Source organism: Rattus norvegicus, chromosome 15 (genome assembly GCF_036323735.1).
Source record: "Rattus norvegicus strain BN/NHsdMcwi chromosome 15, GRCr8, whole genome shotgun sequence".
In the NCBI taxonomy this organism is placed as follows: domain Eukaryota; kingdom Metazoa; phylum Chordata; class Mammalia; order Rodentia; family Muridae; genus Rattus; species Rattus norvegicus.
Genome location: NC_086033.1, coordinates 56,438,341 through 56,452,448, shown reverse-complemented (window position 1 = coordinate 56,452,448; position 14,108 = coordinate 56,438,341).

Genomic DNA, 14,108 nt, shown 5'->3' with positions numbered 1-14,108 from the left:
GACTTGCAAAGTATGCGGCTAGTCTTGCTAAAAAACAACAAGTAGGTGAACTGAACTCAGTGGAATATAACCTAAGGGTGGATGAGCTGCCACGCAGAAAGTTGCTTTTCTGTGTCATGTGAGAGGCATTTGTGTACCTGTTAAATGGTTAAAAGAATGTTATTTTGAGAATTCATTAAGGTAGATGATAATAATAATAATAATAATAATAATAATAATAATAATAATAATAATAAAAATGTAACTCCGACTAGCCTGGAACTTACTATGTAGACCAAGCTGGTCTTGAACTCAGAAATGCCCCTGTCTTCTGAACACTGGGATTAAAGGTGTACTCTACCATTCCCAGGATAACTACTTTTTTTTTTTTCTGGAGCTGAGGATTGAACCCAGGGCCTTGCGCTTGCTAGGCAAGATAACTACTTTTAAATGTAATTTACTGAAAGGTAATTTTTTTCAAACTGAGCTTCACAACCAAAATAATAAAAGAATACACAAGTCTGCAAATTCTTTTTAATTGTTAAATGTTTGAACAAAGTTTAAAGAGTGTTTGCTCAATTAGTATCTTGATCTCTTTGAGGTGCAGACAGACTAACTTACTCAAAGGGTTCTTGTATCTATATGAGGTGGGTAACAATCATGACAGTTTCTCTCAGTCAGCATAAAATTATACTCGATCAAAACTTCTATGCTCAAGAATATTAATAGTATATATCGTTATTTGGGTATGAAAGTAAAGAAAACGGAATCAGAAAGTAATGTTGATATTTCTGGTAATGAAAATGAATGGTTATTAGTCACTTAAAGAAATGTGTCCAAAATTACCTAGAGCAGTGGTTCTCAACCTTCCTAATACTGTGACCATTTAATATAGTTCCTTGTGTTGTGGTGACTCCTAATCATAAAATTATTTTGTTGCTACTTTATAGCTGTAATTTTGCTACTGTTATGAATCACAATGTTAATGTCTGTTTTTTGATGGCTTTACATGGTCCCTGTGAAAGGGTCATTTGGCCCTCCAGAGGGGTTGCAACCAACAGGTTAAGAACTGCTGATGTATAGGCATGCGGCTGAGAATATTCAGTTTCTCAGTTTGAATGAATATGAGCTATGAATGGAATATAATCAGTAAAAACGCTCAATGAAAATGACGAAAACTCAAATCTACTTCAATCTGTGGGAATAAAAATTGTCTTAGCTCTCCAAACACTTTATACACTGGGCTGGAGCATGACGGATATTATTCAGTATGATTTTGAAGGCTGGAAAATCCAAGATCAAGTAGCTGGGCCATTCTGTCCCTGATGAGGGCTCTCTTTCTCGTTTGCAGAGGAGCACTTTGGTCCAAGTTCACTGCAAAAAGCAGGAGTTCTGGTCCCTTCATCTTTTGTGAGGGGCATGTGTGTGTCATGCTTGTGAGGACCTTGTGTGTGTCATAGTTATCCCCATAATTATCCACTCCCAAATGCCATCTGACTAAGTACTTAGGCTTCAGTTTTAAATTTGAGAAATGTCAATGTTGAGTCTTCATCAAACTAATAGTCTACAAAAGGATGCAGGGACATCTAGACGCCTGATTCTAAAATGTGTTAACCTGACGAGTTAATGAACCTAGGTCTGAGTCTAGCAATATGCGCTTTTTAGAACCCTGTCTCTTTCCTACATAGGTCAGGGTGTGTGTGTGTGTGTGTGTGTGTGTGTGTGTGTGTGTGTGTGTGTGTGTACACACATGTGTGTTTGAGCATGAGTACATGATGGGAGCCAGGGCTTGTTTCCATGCCATAAACATACGGAGGCAGGAGATCAACAGTAGGTATCTTCTTCAATGGCTCTTCACCTTATATTTTGAGGCAGGGTCTCTCATTGAACTGGAGTTCAACAACTGATTAAATAGCTGTCCAGTGAAGCCCTGGAATCCTTTGGCCTCCACCTCTCATAATTGGGGTTACAGATGTACCCCCTGAGGTCTAGTCCATTTTACATATGTGCTGAGGATCTGAGCTCAGCTCCTTATATTTGCACAGCAAACACCGTCCCCTGCCAGCTCCCCCTACCCCAGCAGTTCAGTTTGAAAGTTGGGAAGTTGTTGACTGCAAAGCCCGACACTCATGTGTGTGTGTGTGTGTGTGTGTGTGTGTGTGTGTGTGTGTGTGTGTGTGTGTGTGTTAGCGAGAGTCTTTCTGCCTTGTAGTGGGATTACGTTTTTGAAAACATTTTTATAATCAATGTTTTTAAAGAGGTGATCTGCTTTATTCGTACTATATACTAGTTCCACTAAAAATATCTCTACTCATATGATCATATTGTTATTGTTAGATGTTGAGAGTTTGTACTCTTTTTCTTTTATTGACTTTTTTCCAGATGTGATTTATTTCTGTTGACATTTTCAAGAAGATGTTCTTGGATTTATGGTGAACTTAAACATTTTTAATTTAAGATATAATCTTACAAGAGGAATTATTTGCTCAATGGTTCTGGACATTTTTATTGCTCTTGAAATATACTGCCATATTTCTTTCTGGAAAGTTCATAAGTGCAATGTTTATCATCTTCACTTTCATACACTAGGGTCATATGCATTATTCTGAAACACTCTTATTTTAAAACTTTTTAATAACTATGTGCTGTGTCAGTCTGTGGATGTGCCACATTTTACTTAAATGCCATACTGACCTGAAAATTAGTCCTGTATAAACTGTTAGAAAACTCAAGAATATGAAATATCACCTTGCTTTGCTCGTTTTATAGGATATAAGTTAGACAAGGTACAAAGACGGGTAAATGATCTCTGGTCCATGGTGTCTCTGGACTTGGTTAACTGTGAGACCCAACAGCTGAAATGAGTCAAAGGTGGGGGATTGGAGTCATTGACAGGTATTTTACCTCACAAACTCAGTGACCCACCAGAACTAAATGATAAAACTCTATGTCTGGTGACCGATTCTGTATATTGGTTGTAGGACATCAAGAAATCAAGACATAACTGCTCTAGAAGCTCCCCCACTGCCCTGCATCTCCTGAATGTCTTTCATAGTTTCGGAAGTTCAAGGCAGGCGTCTGGGGAATAAAGTCATCAATATTCTTATTCATCTGTGAGCTCGGTGGACTGCAAAAAATACCAGCCCTCTAGGCAGGATGTGCCCGCTGGTGCAATAGTGGCATGAATAAGATGGGGCTAACCAACTGTTTTGTGATTACACGGGGCCCAATCCACATGTGGGATTCGTGCTTAGTATAATAAACCAGTCCAAAAATCTATGTCTAGGGATGGTATCAGTCCTATGAAAAACGGTTTGCTAAGTGGACACGGTGTCCAACTGCCTTCTGAATATTCATGTTTATATCCATAATTAAGTATGTTTCCAGCCTTGGTCAGAGACGCTTCTGTTTGCAGTGGGCAGTGGTCAATGCAGAGATTCATAACTAAACAAGAGCTGAAAATAATGGCTGGAGTGCTCGGCTGTGAACAGGGTCTTCATCACACCCTCCGAGGCTCAGGAGACAGTTTGGAAAGTGTGTGGGGGAAAGTCTAAGAGCTAGAAGACGGGAGGAGTGATGTGAAATGCTATCTTCTGGATGGATATCATATACCTGTGAACTCACAGCACAAGTGGCTACGTGTTCAAGACCTGCATAAAACTAGGCCCTGTTAAAGATGGGGAATGAGTTTATGAGCTGCATCCCATCCCTGAGCTTGGTGCTATAGGAAGTTAATGGTGGCTGGGGGAGGGGAGCCATATACCTCAGTAGTGTAGTTACTGATAATTGCCCTTGCTCCATTAAACAACCCCTACCCATGGTTGTGTATTTACTCTAATTAAATGCATGTGACACACACACACACACACACACACACACACACACAGTTATTGGTTCTGTTCTTCTAGAAACTCTTGTTCAATATAATATTCTTATGACATTTAAAACCTTTGAAAACTAGGTGAGATTGACAACTTTTCTAGGGACACACAGGACTTCCCTTAGGAGGCAGCCTGCATATAATTTCAGCGTGTGCTTTCTCGGGACTCCAGGTTGACTGAGACAAATATTAAATACCTAGAATTGGCAAAGGCGTTGCGATATGCTGTGTAACCCTCTGATAAATATAGGAGCATAAAAAAGAACACAATCAAGAACGGACCAGTGGAATTTATTATTAACTCGGGAGATGGGGATGCAAACAAAGGTACTAGGCATACAGGTCACTGTAATTCTCTTACCGAGGGGGAAAATTGACTGATGGAAAATAGTGATCAAATCATATGAGAGGGGTGGGGCTTCCATTGGTTCCTCTGGGAGCACAGATAAATAACACTGTGCTATATGAGGGACTCAGGGCAGATTCCTCTGGCGTTGGCAGGGAAGTACATTTGCCTCTGTAAATTTCTTTCCTGGTGATGGGAAACCTCTCCTGGTCTACAGGGGCTTTAATGATAGTGAATATATCTTTTGAAATTTCATATACAGAGAAGCAAACTTAATACTTATTAAAATAAGGGTTTTGCAGAACATGTAAGCATGGGCAATAAAACCAGAGGAAGGATATTGAGAGGCCTGAATATTGTAGTTTTGGGAGCATGAGTAACAGTAAGTGTCCCAGCCAACTCACACATTGCTTTCTTTCTTTCTTTATCTAGTTCTTAAAGAGTTGGAGGTGATGGGGGGAAGTGCACTGGTAAACAAAATCAGCATGGTAGCATCACAGACAGGACAACATGGACAGGAGGAATTCCATGGGGTCCCATCCCTACATGAAGAGCTACAGGTGGTCAATGGGTACTGAGAGGCAGAATCAGTTTTCAACAGGGATAAGCTCCCACATAAGTTGTCCTGTCCCAAGTTGTCAGCCCTGGACACATGTGCATATGAGCAAAGCTGAACTGACTCACTAGGTCGTGTATGCATGGATATTTACACACACCCTTGTTTGCGCATATGGATGTTTATGTGTGCATAGATGTATACATTCTAAAAAGATATGAATTGTGGGGGGAGCCACAAGAGTAGTTGGGTGGAGAGATGGTGGGAGTGACACAGATCAGAACTCATGAATTTCTCAAAAATTAATTTAAATAAAAAGAAGCTTGAGTTTGTCCGACAAATGGATCTTTTTAAGAACTGTTTTTTAACATTAATAATTTGAATTGAAAATTACATTTTTTCCTCAGTTTACACTCCCTTGAACATTCTTTAGTCTTTTGGCTCTGTCTTCTTTCTCGTTCTAGATGGCGATAGCTTCAGTTACCTCAGTTCCTGCCAGTGATGAGATCCACCTTCTTTATGCCCACGGTCCCCACTTCTCCCTGTTGTCTGGTATTTAAAATGAGTAGCAGCTTTTGTTCTTGACACACTTGGCTTTGGAACCGAGGATAACGATTTTGGCACTGGGGTCACAATGCTGTGAGCCTGGAGCCCAGTAGTCTTTTAAAGGACTTCGTTCGACTGCTCTGCAATCTCCTCTTTATCCTTTGTGTTTCCAAACAGTGCCTGCGACATTTCCTACTTTAGGAACAGGTGTCATGGTCGCCTCCAGCATCTCTACCTTCAACACTAGGATCCCTTCTGGCGTCTGAATAACCAAAGGCACAAATCCCATGACACGTGTTTTTCTGCACTAAGTTTGTCAATGATCCTCTCTGTTCGTAAGAGAGGTCCTTAGCAGGAACATTTGGAGCTGTCTTTGGTTTGCCTCCTCTCCATATAATCCCAGTTCACCCTCTTCCATCCCACTTTCTCTCTCTACATTCAACACTGGGCAGGATTCCTCAGTATTCTCCTGTAGCCCGAGGGTTGTGGTGAATTAGTACTTCTTCAGGAAATGCAACTTACCTTAGTCACTTTTCTTCCACTGATGCAAAATACCTGGCGACTTAAGGGAGAAACGGCTTATGTTAGCTCATGGTTTCATGGGGATTTCAGTCCGCCACAGCTGGAAAATCATGGTGCAACTCACAGGAACCCATGGAAGTACTGGTTTTTGTTTGTTCGTCTGTTTGCTTGTTTTTGTTTTTCTAGACGGTTTCTCTGTATGGCTCTGGCTATCCTGAAACTCACTTTGTAGACCAGTCTGGCCACAAACTCAGAGATCTGCCTCTCCCTCCTAAGTGCTAGGAGTAAAGGTGCACCACACCATGGCGTCTGATGTACCACTATATCTGGCTCAGGGTACCCAGCATGGGCCAGAAAACAGGGCAGCTAGACCAGCAGGGGATGGAATCCTCACAGGAATACTGCCTCCATCTAAGCCCCATCTTACAAATTTAGCACAGACTTCAAATTAGGTCTGCAAGATGGGGACCAAGTTCTGGATAGACAAGCCTCTGAGTGGAATTTCTGATGCCAATTATCACAATGTAGCCATCTCATCCATGGAAACCTTCCTGACCTACTAAAGTTTAGTTTCCCATTCCTGTCTGCACCTTTGTTCTCAGCTAGGCTGTGGGCTTTCTCTGAAGCCAAGGCTTGAGCAGTCATTAACATCCTCACTGTATTGCCCATGATTCCCCCCTGAATAGCTGGGTGAACTTTACTTTTATTTATTTAGTTAATTAATTTTGAGACAGTTCTTTACTACCTAGGCTTGGCTGGCCTTGGACTTGAAGTGTTCCTCCTTTCTCTGCCTCCTGAGTGCTGGGGTTACTAGTATGTGCCACCATGCCTGACCACCTGGATGCACTTTAAATACACATCCATTGAAGGAGTGAAGATGGAGATGCAGCCAAACCTTTAGGTCACTGTTTCCTGAAAAGAGGTCCCGAGGACTGTTACAGAAAAACTGTATTATATACAATTTTAGGTTCCTGGGCTAGACCCTACATACTTTCAAACAGAAGGAACCCTGCAGTCTGCATTTTAAATGTATTTTTAAAATGTTTAAAGGTTGAGAAGCTTTCTGGAGCTTTTGAGGCATGGGTTTTGTTGTTGCTGTCCAAAGTGAAACTATTAGATTCAGGCGACTTTCTTCTGCTGCTCACCTGTAGTTTGTCTGCACCTTGACATCGGCCATCGCTTATCATGGCTGCTCTTGAGGCCCTGTTTTTGCCTTATCTTCTAGTTTCCTTCTAACTCATGATGGCAGTTAACATCACCTCTCCACATAACCATACAACAGCCCACAGGTACTTGTGATTTCAAACTTCTCAGCCACGGGGACCTTAGAGTTGCTGTAACACACAGGCTCCACCTCAGGGCGTGAGGAAGTTCTCTGTAGAACCTAGGGCAGACTTGAGCCTCTTGTACTTGCTAAGGATTCACTTGGGGATTCTGTGGCTCTTTTGGTTCTTTTCAGAGTTCTGAAGGCCTGAAGCTGCTTGGCAGTGGATGTCCAGTAGATGTCAGTCAGTCATAGAGAATATTCTCTGCTCCAAAGATGGTTGACAGGGGTAGGAAGAGGCTCCTGCCTCCCCAGCCAACAAGACTGACATTTTTTTTTTATACCATTGGAAGGAAATGTAACTTGAAATCATAGTTTCCCTTTTGCTATTACTTTAAATAGTGACATTTCAGAGAAAATGATTTTCTAAGTCAAAGTTAATCTACATCCAACTCCCTTTCTGCCTTAAAGGTTGGAAAGGCCAAGGAGCTGCTCCCTTCCAGGAGTCCAAATTTCACACAGTGCCAAAGCCTTGTGATGCTCTTGTCTATTATAGTGCTGGGGTAGGAAGGCTTCCCTCCTCCGCCCCTAGCTTAGGCCGGGAGCGCTTTTGTCAATACACCTGATGCTTGTTCTCTGCCATCCATAGGCAGCCTTTGTCAATACACCTGATGCTTGTTCTCTGCCATCCATAGGCAGCCTGGAAGAAGTCTTCCTGACTTCCAGCTACAGTCCAAGATGGAGCCGGCCGTTGGTCCTTCTCAGCTGTAACAGTGTCGGGCCTATGTTTCCTGTCTCTGAGGAACATAGACAGAGGTGGGATATAGGCAAGATGGGAGAACATCATTACTACCTAACCAGAGTTGACAGCACGGCTCTCATCCTCTCTGCATCTGATATGACATAACCCACAGGTTCTGGGGGGGCCTATTTTGTGGTGCCCTTATGGGAAGGAGCCCTCAGACTTTTGGAAACTAGGCAAGGCAGGAATGCAGATGCCTTGCCTTTAAGCTGTATCTTTAAAAGAACTCCAAAGAATGTCCTATCTTTTTTAAAAGCCAAATAGTTTCTACATTGCAAAATTCCTCAATGTAGTATTTCTCTAAGCCTTCATGAAGGTATATCAGGAATGGGCTAGATTGAGGAATGATAAAATATTTTTCTCCCAGAAATCTCACAAGCTCTAGTGAAATGTAACCGACAAAAGATGTATATATTTGAGGTATCCCACGTTATGATTCAATCTACACATAAGCATATAATGATTAACAGAGTCAAATTATCACATCAACCACCACACATTTGTACCTGGCTGTGTGAGTATTTGGAAAGACAACTTCAGATCTACTTTTCTAGCAGATTTTAAGTAAGATATACACCATCACCAACTGCTGTTCTCCTGCTGTATCGTATCAATTTTATGATTGTCAGGTTTTATTTTTTTGGCCAACATCTGCTAACTCCCTGATCTTGGGTAACCATGGCTCTATTGTACTTCTGTGAGTAGAGTGTTATGTATTCCATATGTAAGTGATATTGAGAAGCATTGTTGCTTTTACCCTTGGTAGCTCATTACATATATATATATGTATATATATATGTATATGTATATGTGTGTGCGTGTGCGTGTGTGTGTGTGTGTGTGTGTGTATATACATATATGCATGCCAGGAGAAACGCCAGGCAGGGATAGATTTGTGGGAAACCCTTGCTAGACTTCTTCTATCACTTCGCCTTAGGCCTTTTAGTCCTACTATGGATCAGCCCCTGGTACAGAAGAACTCCTTAAATGTTTCCTGATCCTTACAACACCACAAATTAATGTTACCCTCGTACTAGTTACTTATGTCACTGTGACAGAACACCTCACAGGGACAACTTAAGGGAAGAGAGATTTGTTCTGGCTCATGGTTTCTCATGGTGGGGAAGGCACAGTGGGAGAAGCATTTGGTTCTAAGCATCAGAAACCCATGGTTGATGCGTCCACATGTGGTTATAGCTGACCACAAGCAGAAACAGGACCAGAAACAGGCCTGTTATAATGTGGAAGACTCACCCTAAGTGGCCTGCTTCTGCTTCCTCTAGCTCTGTGCCCCACTCATCCCAAAATCTCGCACTATTGCACTGCATTGTGGGAAGGAGGTTCTGGAGACATTTCACACTTCTTTTCCTGTAGTGAGAGTTTTGATTTCTTTAAAAATCCAGTAATGTCATGTGAATATGCTTCTGTTTTAATCCCAGGTGTGGCATATGGGGTCGCTTCAGTTTGTCCATAGCTGCTATGATTGTCTTGTGTTCTAGGGAAGGCATGAGCTTTGCTAGCTGCAGACAGTTTGATTCTGGGGACTCTGGAGAGGTCCTAAAGGCCAGAGCCCTGACAGGGGTGGAGCTGTGCCTGGAAGGCAGCTACTACTCTGCTGCCGCTCCTGGATGCTGATGTCGCTGTTTGTCAAGTGTTGGTGAGCAAGCGGCAAGAAGAAGTTGGAGATATCCTGACATCGAAGACTGGAGTGGCCCCAAGGAACCCATTGCCTCTAACCAGCAGGAAATAGTCTATTTTGTTGACTGAAAGAAGTTTATGACCCTCCTCTTTCCCCTGTAACATTTTTTCTTTCTTACCTAGTGTGGGAAGGATGGAAAGGATTAGGGTGGAAGGGAAGTAAAGTTATAAAACCTAATAAAATAGCTAAACAAATATACTAACATTTTATGAGTTCTCCGTGCAGTCCTGGCTGTCCTGGACTCTCTCTGTAGAGTAGGTTGGCCTTGAACTCAGAAATCCTCCTACCTCTGCCTCCCAAATGCTGGGACTGAAGGTGTGCCCACCTTGTCTTTATGTGTTCCATTCCCTAATTTACCTTAGAGTTCTGTCCTTACAGACTGAAGTCCACGTTCCCCTGACTGGCAGGTGTAAGGCAGACATTCTGGAACATGCAAGTTTTGTAACACCAGTGAGTCTAGGGACTCTGTCAAACCAATGACATAAATGTTTCTAATATAGCTACCGAATGATTTCTCCCTCCACTGAGATTTGAAAGATTTTTCTTCCCAAATTGCCCAATTTCCTGTCGATTGTAATGTGACTATTTTAATCACAGAGTACTGCAATTGCTCCATGAAGGTCATCAAATCGCAATTCTGAGGCAGCGAGAAAGCATCACTGAGTTTAATTCATCTTCTATCTACTGTTTTCCTAAGGGCTCTGTATTCAAGCTTCTGGATTTTTTTAATGACTGTTTGTAGATTAGATCATTAAACAACGTTTGACATTCTTCTTATAATATCCTGTAAAGTGTCAACTATTGTGAAAGTTCTGTTTTTCGGAGAAAGTTTGGATGGGAACTTGGATGTAGTTATATTAGAAGGGAAATGGAAAGGAAGGGTCATGCAGAGTCCTAAAGGAGCAGCTACATGAACCGGAACAGGAAGATTATGGCTTCACTCTGTGGAGAAGGTTTTGAGTGGCGTGTAGACCTGGGAGATCTGCAGACTCTTTCTGTCAAGGATCCTTTCTGGGGAACATCCCTCGCAGCTCGTCACAGATGATTAGAAGGAAAGGACCTCTGGGTACCATCTAGTTTGCATCCTCAGGCAGGGCGCAGAAGGAAGTGTCTGTCCTTCCATGGAGAACCTGAACCATGATCAGCAGCCCTTCGGTAAACATCTCCCCAAGGAAATACAGAGGGGATGAAGTGACTATTGGGAACTATAGAGGATTAAAGACCACCACGTAGATAAAAGTCATGGCAGATCATGAGTCAGCACGTGGATAAGATGCTAGAAGACTGACTGGTAGGAAGATGGGGAAGGGAAGAGGGGAGAGAAACAGGCTGAGAGGGAGCATCAGTGGATGTTGAGGCCTTCCATGAGTATGGAGGACTTACATGCACATCTTTCAGGCAGCCTTGGGCGTGGTAGGAAGTGGATCGTGTCTCTCTATTTCTGTAAGGCAAGTCTGGTGTTATTGATCCCTATTTACTCATTTCCATTTGTATCCTGACAGTAAACTCTGCATTCTCTGAAGAAAGTAGAGGTTTTGCAATTTCTCTGATTACCATGTACTAGTCACTTAAAACTACTTTTCCAGTCAAAATTCTATTCTTGATTAGCTCAGGAAGTACAAAGAATATATTTAAAAGTTATTTCTGAATCTACTTTCTGGTATAAAGGACATAGAGCTTTTGCATTTCCACTTTGTTTGAAAGGAACGTAAGTATATATTTTCCCGGCAAAAAGCTGAGTCAAAAGGAGGGACAACAAAAGATATGCTATGATTCTCTCTTATCCAACCAAGAACAATCCTTTCTGAAGAGAATTATTCCTTCAACAGTCACATGATGCTTCTTTAGCAGAGTCTTTCTACCCTGCACAGGAAGTTAAAGCTGCCAGGAAAAACTGTATCCTTCCCAAGGTTAGATCTTGGTGGAGCTTCACTCTGCAGCCAGACTTCAGCTGAGCGCCCATAAATGTGATGAGGGGAGGCGTTCTCTCACTCCTGTGCAGGGAGGAAACAGAGTGCTGAGACGCTATGAATGCAAAGCCCAGCAGACTGGTGAGGTGGTTTCTGTAGTAAAGACACTTGCTGAGAAACCTGCACGTCTGAGTTCAGTCTGCAGGATCTACACAGTTGAAAGGAAAGAAAGGACCGTTGAAAGTTGTCCTCTGACTGCCACATGAACACGATCTGCCGCAAACAAAGTGTAATAATTCAGAGAGCAGCTCGACCAGTAGCTTTGTGAGTTTGGGTCAAATCCTTAATCTCTTGTCTCTTTACTCATAAAATGTAAATAACAATGCGCTATAGTATTTATAGTTTACTGATTAAATGAGAGAGTAAAGTAACATAATACTTAATAACGTTCAATAAGGTTTAATGTATAGTTGAGAAAATAGCAGTAGTATTTGTTGTAGTAACTTTGGATGGTGAAGGCTAGCTGTTGGCCTATTATAGTCCATGGACCAAATCTGGCTCACAATTTATTTTTGTAAATAAAGTTTTATTGAAACATAGTTGTGTCTTCTCATTTGGCTGCTTTTTCATTAACAGCAGAGTTAAATGATTGCAGTATATGTGTGGATCACAAGATTTAAAAGAAAGTATTTGGCTTAGATATTAGCTTTCTTTCGGTTTGATAATACCTGAGATAAACAACTTAAAGGGAAGGAAGATTTATTTTGTTTCATGGTTTCAAAGATTTCATCACTGGCTAAGTGTATCCTTTGTCTCATTTAGGGTTGTTCTCGTTAGCTTCAGTTGTCAACTCGAGACTGCACAGAGTCATCTAAGAGGAATGTGGATTCAGGAACTTCCTAGATGAGATTGGCTTGTGAGGATGTTTATGGGAGATTGTCTTCACTGTTATTAATGCAAGAGAGCCCAGACCATTGTGGGCAGCCCCATTCCTAGGAAGGTAGATCATATGTAAGATAAATAGCAGAGCATAAACCAGCGACGGGGAGAGCCAGTGAGTATGCCGGTCTGCAAACAGCGTTCCCACAATCCCAGCTGTGCTTCCTCAGCTCTGAGTTTCTGCACGGCCTTCTCCTTCTGCTTTTGAACGATAGGTTATGACCTGTAAGTACAAGATGGAAAAGTCCAAGTAAAACCAGAGAATTATTTTAATCCAGGCAAGAGTCTTTAATCTAGTTCAAGAGTGAACTAGAACGGAAATAAAAACAAAATAAAGCATGAACTTGTTCCGAAGCAAAAGCAAACTGAAATTCTGTTAGAAAGAAGTACAGAACACTGCCTCATAGGAAGAACATCCTGGGTTAAATGTCAGGAGAAATAGCAGCAGGTTAACCCAAGGTAGAATAATCCTGGGGTTGAATGGTCTTGGCTTATGTACCCTTTTAGAACTGTTCTTCTTGACATCATCAATGTAGAGGGAGGATGAGGACAAACTTGAACAGTTGGTCATTACTGTTTATCTATTGACTGTCAGCATGTCTCATTAGCATCTTTAATCTTGACCCACAGGTGTGTGTGTGTTTTACTAGAGTAACGAATCAAAGATTGTTATCGGGAAGTAATCTTTATGCATGTATACATCGTAACCTATTGGAATGTATACATCGTAACCTATTGGAATGTATACATCGTAACCTATTGGAATGTATACATCGTAACCTATTGGAAGTACCAAAATTCAATGGGCTCCTTAGCATGAAGGACCTGAGGTGTTACTTTTTCATGACTTGGGGAGCCATTGATTGTCATACTGAATCTGGAAAGGTATGCTTCGTGGCTTCAGATTTCTGCTGTCCACAAGCCCATGTGTTCTGTTCCTTCTTCCCGTGTGTCACAGTCTTAGACTGTGGTCACGTCGCCTTACTTCTTTGCAGCTGTGATGAATAAATGGTGTGATGGGAAGTGCATGGTGGAACAAAGCCACTTGCCTTACAGAGACAGCGAGGAAGGAGCGAGAGGAGGACAGTGTCCCAGTGGGTCCTTCAAGAGCACAGCCCCAATTACTACTCCTCCAACTAGACTCTACCTCCTAACAGTCCTGCATGCTACCAACCAAAGCTTTAGCGCATGGCCTTTGGGAGACATTTTTAGATCCAACACGTTTTATAGGAAATACTCTCTGGTTATTAGCGCAGTATGTAAACACAGTAAACATGTAACTGCAGTCACAGATATCTGTATCTTACCTTTATTCTTTTATTAGTAGTCCATAAAATGTGTTTTTTAATTTTATTTTTTATTATTTTAATTTTTAATTAATTAATTTTATATTTAATTGATTTTATTTTTAACCATAAAATGTGTTTTGATCATAGTCATGCTCCCTCCTCAATTTCTCCCAAATTCACCTCCCTTTCCCTATCTACTCAACTTTGTGTTATTAAAAACAATCAAAACCAATTTGTGTTGCCCAAATATTCCTAGATGTGTAGTCTTCTTCTGGAAGGTGGTAAACTTGTGAGGGGTTATACTCTTGGAGAAAACTCTGCCTCTCTCTCTCTCTCTCTCTGTTTTTAAGGGATGCTGAGGGTAAAACCCACAGCT